Source organism: Helianthus annuus, chromosome 17 (assembly GCF_002127325.2).
Source record: "Helianthus annuus cultivar XRQ/B chromosome 17, HanXRQr2.0-SUNRISE, whole genome shotgun sequence".
Classification (NCBI taxonomy): domain Eukaryota; kingdom Viridiplantae; phylum Streptophyta; class Magnoliopsida; order Asterales; family Asteraceae; genus Helianthus; species Helianthus annuus.
The window spans coordinates 52,958,880-52,973,643 of NC_035449.2; the positions used below are offsets into that span (position 1 = coordinate 52,958,880).

Below are 14,764 nucleotides of genomic sequence, written 5' to 3' on the forward strand. Positions count from 1 at the left end.
GTGTATTAATGATGAACTATAAAGTAATTATGATTCACTTGTAGATTAATTTTGAATTGTATGTTGTTTGATGAACTAATTACTCTACTAATAGAATAATTACGAAAATGACATCGTATTTTTTTTTTTTATTTTTCTACGCCATTCATACGTTTTGTACGATAACTATATTTATACGATAGCTTTACTCTAGAATTTAAACAAACTGTTTTGTGCGTTTGAGCGTTTTATATTATATACTTCATACAAACCCAGGTAGGATTTTGTATGTTGGAAATGTCTTCATAATTAATATATTTCTTTTTAATTTAAAGTAACATGAAAAATTCTGAGAAATTGATTTTTTTTTTGAACGGCTGAGAATTTCCTAAGAATTGGCACACAACAAGAAGCTATGGCGCCACAAAATCTACAAAATACAAACAGAAAAATCGAAATTATTGTTAGAATGTGAATCTTGATTCGCGAAGAAATAGGTAATTGTAGAATAGGTTTCATGGATGACAACATGCCCATCTCTATCTTCATTATCATTTGTTGCTTTCATATCTCAATAAAAAATATTCTGTGGGCTAACTCACACATACCCTCTTGTCTTTTTTTCATTAATATTGGCAAAATAAATATCTTTTAAATAAATTAAATGATGGTGAAGGCTACAAATGATCCATGCCTAACTTCTTCCTCTTTAATTCAATGAATTCTTGGTCTCTCTCACACATATGTTGGAAAAAGATTGGGTAAATTACAATGTTTGTCCTAAACTTATGTTTATATCAGATTGAAGGGACGTTTGAAAAAAAAAACCCCTTGACTAGAGTTATCATCTGCTTGTTTATGTTTGTCTAGCCGTCCATACTTTCAAACGAGAGAGTGGATGGAGGTGGATTCCTCTCTCTCACACATATTTAATATTTTTTTTATATTTTATATAGAAACAGGTGTTTAAAGTGGATGTAATAAACAGAAAATGACCATGTTGGAAAGATTAGTAGAAATTTGATGTGAATTTTGATTTGACGCATTTGAATGTGTATACATGAAAATGAAAAATATGTTGTAAGAATAGAATTGTAATCTCTTGTGGAAAAAAATATATAAATATAATTGAAAGTATAGCTCAATTTTATATAAGTTGAAAGTAGCTCAATTTTATAAGTATAGAATTGTAATCTCTTGCGGAAAAAATATATAAAATAATTATACAGATAATAATAATAATAATAATAATAATAATAATAATAATAATAATAATAATAATAATAATAATAATAATAATAATAATAATAATAATAGCACGTTTCAATTTGTTATAAAAATTATATTAGACAAATGCGTATACTTGAAAAATAAAAAATATGTTGTAAGAACTAAGGGTGTGCATGGGTTGGTTTGGGTCGGTTTTGATCAAAAACCAATACCGTGATGTCGGTTATTGGATAACCATAACCATAACCGATCGGCTATGGTGGTTATGGTTATTCGGTTTTGATGGTTATAGCGGGTCGGTTATGGATGGTTAACCGTGTATTTAGCTTAACTAAAAATAACTTAATTTTTTTAACATGAAATAAATTTTTATTGCATATTTGTATATATTAGTAGATTACATAGTATTAAAAAATATATATAATCTATAATATTAATACCCCGAATATTCAAATAAAGTGATATGATACATTTTATAAATTCAAATAAAAAATTCAACCAAAACCACAAAATAATATGAAAAACCAATAAGTTTACTAAAAATTTTCGATAAAAAACATCAAATATTAAAAATATGGTGAAAAGTCATAAATCCTATAAAGATTTATTGCATGTCAGTTCAGTTATGGTGGGTATAATGAATTAATGATAACCATAACCGACCAGCTATATTCGGTTTCAAAAAAACCATTAACCGACCCACCGGGTTTTTTATTTGGTTTGATTTTTCAGGTTCAGTTTTGTCGGTTAATTTGATTATGGTTCTGTCAAAATGGTATAAAATATACAGCACAAACACAGAAATAACAAAGAACACAGAGGAAGCGACAAAACATGACGTAACTTTTATTATCTTTACCAACCCGAAAAACACCCAAACCACCCAAGATCTTACAGAACTGTAAGATCAGAAAAACGAACAATACAAAGTTCACAATCAACTGATAACGATCAGTTGATTAATCAAAACAAAAAAACAACTAGAATGAAATGTTACAACCTGAACAAAGAAGATTTGCAAGATCTGGAAAATAATACTAAACAGACGAAGAGATTAATCTTCACTAAATCTTCGACATATCACCAGCAGATCAAACGAACATCAACTAAAACGAACAGACCTTGATTCGTCTTCAACTTGATTCGTCTTCAACTGGTATGAACAAAAACCCCAAAGTTAGAGAGTGTGAGATAAGATGAATGAACGTTCCAGAAACCCTAGCTCACAAGAGGCCTTTTATACACCTGCAAAAATACATTTACACTTTGCACCCACATAAATCATCACATATGATCGGAACCCCTGAGAAGTTTCATATTACACCCTTGAACTTAAAACAATAACACTGATGCATTTAGAAGTTGTTATAACCGAATGAATTAATCACAAGCCCAGCTTGTATTAGTTATAACTTGACCGGGCCCAACAACAACATAAGCCCAATAAATAAGCAGTCTAGAATATGAATGAACATATAAGGATATTTTCAACATGCCCCCATCATTCATATTCTGTACATGTCAATTTTCCCAGTTTATGACACATAGTGTGTTGTAACCTGAATGACAGCCTAAAAAGCCACTTTTAACACGCCCCCTTCATTCAGGGGTAAACATGGCAAAAATTACCAAGTTCCTTACAAAGAGATTGACATCGGTTAACACACAATTCCTTCGCAAAAAAAATTTTCAGGTTCAATAATACTAGCGTAAAATCCCTTTCTCAAAAAATACAGATCAATTTCAAAGTGAACAGACCTCTGATGTATAACAGGATTCTTACAAACGATATGACAAGAACACACCAGACAGTTAACAAAACAGACAACTAACAAAACAGACAAAACTGTTATGATAAGAACACCAGACAACGATGAAAGCCTACATGGTTCTGGCAACCAGAAACATATCTCTTACACAAGAGAAAACTTACAAGGCTAACATTACATACATTCAAAAAACCAAGACTATAAGACACAGCCAAACAAATCCTGGTTAAACACAGAATTACACAATTTGTAACCAGAATAACATATCTCACACGAGACAACATAACTCGGAACAAAGACTGAAAACAACAAATCATACGATTCTAAGAATTCAGAACCAAGTCCAAAAAACAATACGTGTGAAGAACTCAAAGATAATTTGAATAAAGCAAAAAACTTTTTACAACTCCACAACAAATACAAAATCACAAGAGCCATACCAAATGCATAACACAATCAGATACACATCTGACAATCATAAAGTCACACGACTTTCACAACTAAGACAAAACTCGCAAACATGAGTATCAAACATGGAATTACAAATCCCCATACAAAACAACTATCAGATACAATACTAATAGTACAAAGAATGAAGAACCACATGGTTCTATCATAATTCAAGAAACATATCTGATGAAAAACAAAGAGATATAAACCTCTATACAACTCAGAACGATGTCTGAAAACTTGAATCACATGTTTCAAGACCATAAAAAGTCACACGACTTTAAAAAAACAGAACCAAGTCTGAAACTTTTGAATCACACGATTCAAAAAACAGTTATGACAAAACTTAGAATCACACAATTCTATGTCACATAACAATTTTACAGCTAAAAAACCCCTAGGAGAATAAAAACAGAGAACTTTTTCAACTAGATAAAGAACCAACTCACCTACCAAAGAGATAAACAAGGCTGTAAAACATATCCAAGAACAATCTTGAGACAACACAACTGGTTAGAAACACTCGAACCACATGGTTCACCTAACCATACAACAAGAGACAATAACTCTTAGACAAGATAGAACATAATTCAAGAAACAATCTTGAACCAATACACTGAACCACATGATTCAACAATCAGAATACAACCTTTCAAACTAAACAACGTATGAGTTGGTAAACATTTTTTTACTTAGACAACATCCTCTATCATGATAATCAAGCGACCAGACAGACATGCAAAATACAGTAGACATGGTTCTTATAACACACAATTTCGAGATCCTGGATAACCCTTGAAATTTAAAAAACCAAAACTCCGTTATAAACCTTTTATGGTATTTAAAAAAACAAAGTTACATTCAGCAATTTTAATAGTCATATAATGACAGATTTTTAAACCACTTCTATACAAGAAACCACATAGACAAACAGAATCAACCAATAAACCAGCCAAGGAACAAAAAATACAAATAGACAAAAAACCTAGATGTAAAATCCTAAGGCGAAGCTGTATCAGTTTCCAGATTCCAGGTTCATCACTCATAGTGCCTGGACAGGTCTTAATACAGGAGCCACGATCTAAGACACAAAATAGTCACGTAATCAAAAATAACAAACAAACAACAATGCCGGTCCTCACTACCCCGACTTCAACTAACCAACAACAACAAAAATTAAAAAAAACAGTGACGAGACAGAAAAGATCTTACAGAGGGTGCGTATAATATCAATAGAGATCACAACTGTAGTTTTCAAGAACTACAAAAAACTAGCCAAGTCACAGCAAAATATCTCTGGTTGGTTTGCCCTAAAACCTTCAAGGGTTTTAGAGACCAACACAGGTCTTCAATAAGCAATCGATAGAAGAACTCCTTCTTCAGCACCAAACTACTGTTACAAGACTTTGCAGGTATCCAAACATCAAATAGATTGCGTCTCACAAAATCCAAATCCAAACAGATCTTACAAGATCTTTACCTGCAATCGCTAAAAAAAAGAACAGACAAGAAGAAGAAACCAAACAACTGATCTGAACACAAGACAACAACGGAAATTCAACACAATATACTATACCAGTTCCAAATACATGTAGAATTAATAAGGATCAACAATCTTGTAAAATCGAAATTCAAGATCTGATATATTTCACCAATTAACACCAAACCCTAACACTTAGAAACGCAACTGAAACTGAACGATATACATGACTAAATATGACCAAAACAAACTGAAAGTCTCAACAAAAAACTTATAGCTCACACAACTAGATCTAACAGGAAAACAAAACCAAATATGCTCAATCCTCATGAATAATCACTTAGAATCATCATAGATATCAACCTTTCAATTTAATGATATCAGCCAATTCAACAAAAATGAATCTATAACAATGAAAACGTTTTGAGAGAATCACACGAGAGAACATAAAATATATTTCCCATTGTCTAGTAAAAATACCTCATCTTGGGAGATTTAAAGCATGTCCTATCAATAAAGCTAATTTTCTTTTAACTTGCAAGTTAAATTCATATTATTGACCCATATAATATAGTTGTCAATTGTTATCAACAAAATCCTCCAACTATAGTATGAAGGTACAAATAGCATACTCAATAAATCAACCAGAACAAGATGCAGGTAGTTACACAACTCAGTGTGGCATATCAAGGATTAATTAAAGTTGATGCAAACACACAATCGATAAAAACTTATCACACAAATGATGAACATATAATAAGTGTTTAATGTGATCAACTGTAACTATAACAATCACAAAGAAATGCAACATGTATATACAAACACATAAGAACAGGATATGACACACCCTGTTATCTAATCCAATTGTTGGTCCACCTAACCCAGCCAAGATATGCCTAACAATACAAAAGCGTGTGACAAAAAATAAAAAAGGAATAAGGAAGATCTCACAGTGCTTAATCCAACAGAGGTAAAAACACCTTCACTAAGGGTTATGAGATTTTTAAGCAACCTTAACACCAAAAATGAAGAGAAATAACCTGATCTTGTAACACCACACAGGCCTTCTGTAACAAGTTTCTCATGATTCCCTGTGAATAGTTCTTTTGGTGGATTGTGGATCTCCGAAGAACACCTTCAGATCTGGTAAACAACATGTCTAACCTTGACTTTTAATATCAAGAACCATAAGCACGGACTTAGATCTTAACGAGCAGTCTACAAAGCACTCTTTCACCCAAAAAACCCGATCAGATCTAGTTCCCACATTTCTCATCTCCGCACACAACCACGGGTCAAGAAACTCCAGGTGACATGAACAGACAAGGTCCACTGAGCGACCAGAACAACTCCGGCGACAAAAAAGACAAGAAAATCGAACCACTGGCTGGAAACAACGAAAAACAAAAGAGACCATAAGCAGCACCAAGACTATCAACAGTAACAGAAACACTACATACAGAGTGCAGATTACATTTGTTAAAGCTCGAACGAATAAAGGATAACCTTTCTTATGGATGATGAGTTAAAAAATGATGATTGAAACAAAACAAAACAAAAAATTGAATGGTCAGATATTGGAACCGAGGAGTTTGCACAAGAAAAAAAAATGAACGAAACCCTAATTTTTAGGTTTTTTTTTTTTTCACTCACAAATAACACCAAAAACAGATCCACAATTTCAACACAACCCAAGAGAATAATCGAACAGAATCAAAATTCCCAATTTTCTGATCAAAACCCTTTCCAGATCATCAAATCTAATAAAAACAAAAAACTATCCAATCTTGATTCCGAACTATGAACCACCAGATCTGTACCTGTACACACTACAAGAAACGGATTAAAAAAAACGAGACAAGGACAAACCAAAAAACGAACTCAACGCACAGCGGAAATCCCATAAATCAGACTCATGAGCTATTAGCTCTGATACCATGTCAAAATGGTATAAAATATACAGCACAAACACAGAAATAACAAAGAACACAGAGGAAGCGACAAAACATGACGTAACTTTTATTATCTTTACCAACCCGAAAAACACCCAAACCACCCAAGATCTTACAGAACTGTAAGATCAGAAAAACGAACAATACAAAGTTCACAATCAACTGATAACGATCAGTTGATTAATCAAAACAAAAAAACAACTAGAATGAAATGTTACAACCTGAACAAAGAAGATTTGCAAGATCTGGAAAATAATACTAAACAGACGAAGAGATTAATCTTCACTAAATCTTCGACATATCACCAGCAGATCAAACGAACATCAACTAAAACGAACAGACCTTGATTCGTCTTCAACTTGATTCGTCTTCAACTGGTATGAACAAAAACCCCAAAGTTAGAGAGTGTGAGATAAGATGAATGAACGTTCCAGAAACCCTAGCTCACAAGAGGCCTTTTATACACCTGCAAAAATACATTTACACTTTGCACCCACATAAATCATCACATATGATCGGAACCCCTGAGAAGTTTCATATTACACCCTTGAACTTAAAACAATAACACTGATGCATTTAGAAGTTGTTATAACCGAATGAATTAATCACAAGCCCAGCTTGTATTAGTTATAACTTGACCGGGCCCAACAACAACATAAGCCCAATAAATAAGCAGTCTAGAATATGAATGAACATATAAGGATATTTTCAACAGGTTCGGTTAATTCGGTTTTTTACACACCCCTGGTAAGAAGTTTGTGTCATTTTTAAGTGTAAGATTAAACTATTTTTCAAGAAACTTATCGATATTTGTGTCTCTAAATAGAAAGAGGATTTGATTAAAAAAGAGAAAAGAAAGAATATCTGGACTAACGTGTTATATATTCTAGATTATAAATAGCTAACAAGGTTTTTTGTTATTTTCTTTTAATCACAAACAAAAATCTGATGTTTTGTTATATGCTTCCATTCTTCCTTTTTCCTCGTATCAATGTCACTTTTCTCTCAACGACGATGACAATTTTCTTTATTACGACTACAAGTCGATGTTGACAATTTACATTTTGATTTCTTTTGCAATTGACGATGTTTATTTTTTTACTTTTATTTTTTTTTGTTCATACTTTATTTATGATGATTTTGGTTTTGTGAAACCTTTCTTTTCAATATGTCACTAGGAATTTGAACCGTTGCGCGTTGCGGCGGCGTCGAAAGTTAAAATAACTCGAATTTATACCGTATTGATCCAACTTGAAAAATATTACATCACCATTGAATGAAAAACTATTATATTTGACTCAACTCGCTTTCGTACACAAAATAAGGATAAAAACGTATTGTATTTGACTATACTCGTTTCAGGAAAAAGTTTATGTCAAACGTTAGTCGTTTCCATTGAAACACGAATTTAAACCGACAGGTACGCTAAAACTGCTATACGTCGCGTGTTACGGCTGCGACACCTTAGTTGTTTATAGTTGGTGGTACGTTATGTGGTGTGTTAATCATAGAAAAACACGTGTTTCGACGTATCCGATCTACCTTAGTATAACCTATATAAGTATTGCGGTTACAATGTACGATGATGACATTAACGTGTAATGCCCGCACGAGAAATTACACGTTTTTACATTGTTACACACGGTATGTTTGTGATATTAACGTCATTTGACATAGATAAAAAAGAGAATGTCTCCGTTGTTGCGATGTAAAGTTGTAATAGTAACTTAGACAAACATGCAAAATTGTAAAAGTTATTTAGACATTAACATAGTTAGACATAGATAAAAAAAATATATTGATGTGTGACACGCTATGGTGTAAAGTCGTAAAAGGAATTCAAATAAAATGAGACGTCAAGTTATTAAGAAGAATGGTTGACGGGTCAAAGTTATCAATTACCAAAAATTAGAAATGAATGTGTAACTTATTTAAAGAATAGGAGGTGTAGGTGTCAAATTAAAATGTGAAGAGACCAACTTTTATTTTTAAGACAAGTAAACAAATATTAAATTATATGTAAATAATTAATTTTAGTAAGTTTTGATTCAGGAATAATAAAATCACATAAAATTTAAACTCCAATTAAGTAAAAGGAAATTTAAACTGCATTTAAAAAAATTTAAACTCCAATTAAAAAAAAATTAAACACATTTGAAATAAGAAAAAAAAACTAACTGGGAAAATGAAAATTTTAACTCCATTTAAAAAAAGAGGAGGAGGAGGAGTCGAACTTATTAATCCTTCAACATGAGACGCAACAACCACCAAACCACACTACAACTTGATTTTCTTTAGCTCAAATAGTGTATATATAAAAAAGTAAAGGCGGTGGCTGTGATGTGGCAACCACCGACTTTTTATTTTAAGATATAAGGTAATTGTCTTTTGTGAATGTCATTATGTAATTATCGCAATAAGAAGATCAATTAAGAAGAAACTTATTGGGAGAAAAAAAAAAACAAAAAATTAAGTTACAGTAAAATAATAAATAGTTTATACCTCATCTACTAATTATTTGATCTCTATTAGTTAGGTAAAAGTATTTTATTCTATACATTTCAAAATTCATCATACACATATCTCGAAAATTTATTGTACATATATTGAAAATTGTCATTCACCATAAAATAGCTTGTCTTGACAAGGTATATTTTAAAAATGAGTTACAAGTTTAATTAATTTGCTAATTTAAGAGAATACAATAAATTAATTAAATTTGTAAATTTACCTATATGTCTTTACAATAACATTAAATACACATATTAAATAGAATATTTTTCTATAATTTTATAACTTATTCTTTATATTCTTACAAAACATTTGTTGTCATTTGAGCCCTCTACATCATCGTTGTAATATCATTTACACTAGGTTATAACCCCGTGTATTACACGGGGTTGAATAAATAAATTTTATATACTAAATAATAAAACAATCTATCTTTAAAAACCTTATTTATCGTACGGGTTGAATAAAAATAGTTTTATATATTAAATAATAAAAAGTTATATATATATAAGAACCATATTGTACGGGTTGAACATAAATGTAATTTTATATACCAAACAATAAAAAATACATCTTTAAAAATATGCGCATTACACGGTTTGAATAAATGTAATTTTCTGTACTAAATAATAAAAAATATATATCCTTAGAAAAACCCGTGTATTGTATGAATTGAATAAATCTAATTTTATATATCAAATAATAAAAAGTTATATTTTAAAAAACCCCATGTATTACGTGGGTCGAGTAAACGTAATTTTGTATATTGAAAATAAAAGTATTTAATATATTAATACAAAGTTTGGTTTTCGTGATAAAAATAGATTATTCTGTTGTTGCAAAATTTGTTAACAAAGTCTCAATAAATTTAACCCTTTATTTAAAACTTCGTAAATGTATAAATGATAAATAATATTAGTTAATTTTATTTTAAGTTTCGTAAAATCTATTTGATAACAAACTAAAAAAAAGTTCAAATATAATTAATTCAAATAAATAATATTATAAATGAGATGGAGATTAAACTAATTAATAATTATCTATAAGATATTAAACTAATAATATTTAGTAGAAGGGTTATTTATAATATAAGATATTAAACTAAATAATATTTAGTAGAAAGGTTATCTATAATTAATTTGAAGAGATTAAATTAAAATAATAATTATCTATAAGAGATAGCTTAATATGATGACAAGTGTCCCTAAAATGGTTTCTTTTATTATATAGTAAGATTTGCATTCATGTGTAATAGTTTTTCCTCTAAGAAATGTAGCATGAATTGTTATATCGTTTAATATATGTTTTTATGTTCCGAATTGTAATCATAGTAGGCAGAGCTTATTCTTTTATCTTATGAAATTGCTTAATAAAATAATTAAGCTATCGGATTTGGGAAACTGATTTGAATTTGTGCAACAAACCGACTACAATAGTGAATCAATCACGTAAAATTAGACACATCGTTATATCTTGGTTTATAAAAAAAACATTACAACAGTAACTTAAGCCTAAGAAGTTTTATGTCACGTTTTAATACTTATATTCACAGTTTTAGGGGCTGTTTGGTAGCCTTTGAATGGTTATTAAGAGGCTACCTCTTAATGGAACTATTAAGAATTTTACCAATGAGATGGTAGAAGAATGTGACATGTGATGATTTACCATTCAGAGGTTACCTATTAATCATTCAGACTTGAGGTTACCTCTTATTCATTCAGAGGTTTTAAACCATTAAGAGGTAGCATCTGAATGATCAATTAGAGGCTACCAAACAGCCCCTTAATATGTTAGGCAACATACTACAATAGTGTACCAAACCTATAAAGTTAACCAAATATTGAAAATATTTGATACATCAATAATTTGCCTCAAAACCAATTATAGAATTGTAATAACGTTGCGCTTGACACACCATTAATTTGTCTCAAAACCAATTATAAAATTGTAACGCTACGGGTGTGGGGCGTTGGTTGGGGCGGGGGTTGTCAAGCAACGCTAGCTAAACAACACCGGACCGTCGTTGGCCACGGCGTTGCTCCGCTGACGTGGATTTGAAGCATGGTGTGGGGCGGGGGGAGAGGTGAGGTGGCTGGCTTGGATTGGCTGATGAGAGATAACCGTTTGGTCTAGCCGTTGCCAAATGGCTACTTTATTTAAAAAAATATATCAAAATCCATATGGCTGGCCAAGCCAGCAGAAGTCACACCACCCCACACCCCTTGTTTTGAAGAATTACCATATAAACCCCACACCCGCCACGTGTAGAGCAATGTCCTCCCAAACCCCCACACCCCAAAGTCTAAAAACTATTAAGGGAGGATTTCTAAATGACCTGTGATCCTTAATTATTGTTGGGTTTGGTGATCCTTACTTCTGTGTCAATTAGTGATCCTCAGAAGTGCTTCAGGATCAAGATCATGGATCATCCTAAGGATCCTTATACTAATAATTGTCTACTTTGAATATGGTATTATTTTGCAGGAGTACCAGCTTGGACTTGGTCTTGGCAACGTTCCTGGAGAATATTCCATGATTATTCCGCACGTGCTTGGATGGAAGTGGACGTTATGGAGTCATGGAGGACTTGCATGATTTGCGGAATGTTAGTTAGTGTAGTTATTTTTTTATTTTAAAGGGGTAGCGAGCTAATTAGAAAACACTTGGCTATTTTTTTGGCTACACACACACTCGTACAACTGCTCTCACCAGCTCTCAGCAATTTACTTAGCAATTTCACACATTTTTTGCACAATACACTATAGTGATCCTTATACTTAGCTCGCTATCATCCAAAGTTGTAACACGTTTAATTTTTAATTTGAGTTGGTGATCGGTAGTTTCCATCACCCGAGGTTTTTTATGCTGGAGATCATTCATTGATCAAGGGCTTTTTCCTCGTATAAATCTTTGTGTCACTTGTGGATTTCATTTCTGAGTGATCCTTATTGTTATTCTTCAATTCAAGCATCATACCTCACTACAGAAAGTTTGGTTGCATTTTCATTGATTGATTTTTGACCAAAACAGTTTGGCGCCCACCGTGGGGCAATTGGTGCTTCATTCCTAAGAAATTTTTCTCTTTGTGATCATTTTGGTTCATTGCGTCCAAGCAGATGGCTTCATCATCAAAGAACACTTCCAGTGCGATGTCTGCAGCCAATTCATCCCAGGGCATTCCACCTTTGCCTCCACCACCTTCTGGACCTCAGAAAAATGCCGAGAAGAAACCAACTCCCATTTTCTCAAAACCTCCAACTTCTTCTGCTTCTTATACTCCAACTACTAGTGACTTGTTTACTTTAATTTTGAAGATGAAGGAGCATATACAGCAGCAGGATAAGACCAATGAGAGGATTCTCAGAGAAATTAGAGATATCAAGAAACAGAAGAGATCGGCAAAGGATCATTCCCCATTGATGCCCAGATCTTTGAATTTCGATACTCCGATCATGACTTCTCAGCCTTCAGTGGTTCCAGACGTTCAATATGTGGGAGGACCAAAAGGAGTGCACTACGGATCATCAGCAATGACTCAGGCATCGGGATCATACTTCCAACCAGCAGGATCCCTCCCTCAGCATATAGGATCCTTCGCTAGCTCAGGAGGATACTTGGGAGCGCAGCAGATACAAGGGTTCTGGCCGTTTCAAGGATCCTCACAGGTTCAAGGATCCTCGTAGGTTCAAGGATCCTCTCAGGTTCAAGGATCCTCTCAGGTTCAAGGATCCTCTCAGGTTCAAGGATCCTCTCAGATTCAAGGATCCTCGCAGGTTCAAGGATCCTCTCAAGTTCAAGGATCCTCTCATGTTCAAGGATCCTTCCAGTTTCCTGGATCCTTAAGGAGTTTGCAACCAGGGAATTCAAATATCCATCAGGGAGATTTCATTCCAATGCAGACCATTGCTTCTACTGGTCCTTAAGTCATTCTAGAGTCTCAACAATATGGATTCACATCCGGTGTTCCTAATTTGAACCCAACGGGAGGTAACACTTTCAATAATTCTTATACCACTAACCATGGCCTTATGCAGGATACATGTATCAATCATGCCATGGCCAGAGAGTTGCAAAAGTAGAAGGATATGATATCAAGTGTTCCAGGAGTGGTCAAGCCTATACCAGAGATTGCAGATGGGAGCCATAAGATATCTCGTTTTGCACCACCCATCTGTGATGCTGAGATACCCAAGAGGTTCCACGTGCCAACCATGAAGTTATATGATGGCTCAACGGATCCTGAAGAACACATAGCACAATACAGGGAAAGAACGGAGATCAATCCCATCCCAGAAAGGTTAAAGGAAGCATGTCTGTGCAAGGGATTTAAATCCACTCTTACTGGATCGGCTCTTAAATGGCTGCTAAGTCTTCCCCCTTATTCTATTATCTCGTTTGCTAATCTAGTTAACCTGTTTAATAATAAGTTTTCTTGTAGTAGAAAATTTGAGCGTTTAAATAGTGATTTATATAGGATAACCCAAGGTCATAATTGTTTTGGTCAAAAATCACACAAGGATAATGCAACCAAACTCTTATGAAAACGGGGAATGATGCTTGGTTTGTTGAACAAAGTGAAGGATCACTTAAATGTAAAATGCACAATTGACACAAGGATTTATACGAGGAAAAAGCCCTTGATCAATGAATGATCTCCGGCATAAAAAACCTCGGGTGATGGAAACTACCGATCACCAAACTTCAATATAACAAATAAAGGTTACAATTTCGGATGGTAACGAGCTAAGTACAAGGATCACTATAGTATCGTGTGTCAAAGTGTGTGGGAAGTGTGTTGTGTCTTCTGAATGTGGAAGAGTGCTACTTATACAAGTGTAAATGTTCGTATTTTAGGTAAATAACCTAACTATTAGCTCGTTACCCCTTTAGGAATAGAAGTAAATCTAGCCTAAATTATCGCCCTTAAATTATGCTGAGTTTCCATATCGTCCACAACGTCCATCTTTGATTATGCACATGCCAAAGTAGCGTGACAGGTTCCTTGTTTACGTTGTGAAGAGCGGATCCTACTCGAAATTCCTGCAAGACAACATTAAATCCAAAGAGAACAACCGTTAGTATGAGGATCCCTAGGATACTCCGTGATCCTGATCCTGGAACTCTTCTGAGGATCACTATCTGCCAAAGAAACAAGGATCACTAGTTAGGATCACATGTAAGGATCATAAGTCATAAAAATCCAGTCCTAACAATTGCCCCCAAAATATAAGGAGTAATATTGTAAATAAACGAGTTGTATTTTGTTTGATCTTATCCGCAACAAGTTAACGGATAACTAGCTGTTGAAGACGGACTAGCCGTTGCAAACCTTACGTCACAGAAGTGACAGCCCTGCAAATCATCATTATAAATAGGAGTTAGAGATAGGATCA

General features: G+C 33.2%; 1 long non-coding RNA gene across 1 annotated transcript; it reads right to left on the reverse strand.

The window, feature by feature from the left end:
* Positions 1-2,032: 2,032 nt before the first annotated feature.
* Positions 2,033-7,560, reverse strand: LOC110921385. Its single transcript, XR_004887038.1, has 2 exons — positions 4,641-7,560; positions 2,033-2,362 (listed from the first exon to the last, which is right to left on the reverse strand). It is a non-coding gene; the product is annotated as an uncharacterized LOC110921385 (long non-coding RNA).
* Positions 7,561-14,764: the final 7,204 nt, after the last annotated feature.